Source organism: Morone saxatilis, unplaced genomic scaffold (genome assembly GCF_004916995.1).
Source record: "Morone saxatilis isolate NCDOM2014 unplaced genomic scaffold, NCSU_SB_2.0 Contig21, whole genome shotgun sequence".
Classification (NCBI taxonomy): Eukaryota; Metazoa; Chordata; class Actinopteri; family Moronidae; genus Morone; species Morone saxatilis.
In genome coordinates, this window is record NW_023339774.1 from 53,563 (window position 1) to 54,868 (window position 1,306).

Genomic DNA, 1,306 nt, shown 5'->3' on the forward strand with positions numbered 1-1,306 from the left:
CATCAAAAGGCCAAAAAAAATTACTTAAAAAAAGGGAAAAAAAAAATATTGCGTCCCCCCCCACCTCTGAAATCAAAATTTCGTCCTTGCTACTACATACTACCGACCAACACAGTGTGCCCTATGTAGTACATGCGGCATACTGCTTTTCATACTATGGAGCATAAACCTGTTAAATGGATTTATTTTGCAGTATGCTAGACCAGGTTCAGCTGGTTTCTGATTTCGGAAAGAAGTATTTAGCACGGCTAATGACAAGCCACCGCTACTGTGTTGTTATAAAAAAAAACGTAAATAATGTAAGTTATAAATAGATCCAAAGATTAACATTTCTCTGAGGGATGAGTAATGCCTATCTGACAATTGGAAGGAACCAGGCTCGCTGGCAGGTAGACTGGTCCAATGCGTACTGGAGATTTGTTCCACATCAGTACGCATCCAAGTATTTTTTGGCATACTGCAGATTTTGCTTTTGTTTGCATAATGCATACTACATGCTACATTCTGGCCAAATCAGTACATACTGATAGTATAGTATGCAGTTTCCAATACAGTCCTGTCTTTTCTCTCACTTTACCCAGTTCTTATCTGAGCCATTTATTGTCATCCCACAGACTTTGCAGTAGCAGAAGTCCCCGGTTCTTTAACTTTGTTCATGCAGGAATCAACATTCTGTTGTCCAGGGATTCTTTGCTCAGTTCAAGATTAACTTCTGTACCACAGTTATGTGATTGAGATCATTACCGTCTTCACTTCACCTTTTTTTGTTGGGTCAGTCTCATGTTATTCCATGGTGCAATGCTTTTGAGATCAGTTGTCACACACACACATTATTTTTGTGTCCACCAGCATTCCATAAAGACCTTACCTACTCAGCTTCTGATTGGTCAGACTCAACCCAAGGCAGGGTTTGACATCAACCATGGCCAGTAGGGCACGTGAGGATTTGAGCAACTTTGAGAAGTGCCAAATTGTGATGGCTAGACAACTGGGTCAGAGCATCTCCAACGCTGCAGCTCTTGTTGCTGAAAAAGTAGCTGGTTCTGATAGAAAGAGATAAAAGTACTAATAACTGATGAATTTTATGAATGAGTCTGTGAACAACAGAGATTGGTCTGTGACAGTGAATGTGATTATTCATTAATATTCAGGAGTACAGGAAGGAAATTAAAATAGATATATGAAAGTAATCTAGTGGTGTAGTTGCAGATTGCAACCAACTCACCTAACTCTCCCCTTCCAAGCATATAGGAGAAACTACGATGCTTGCAGAACTCGCGAAAAGCCTTATCTAGAGCCAGTGTTT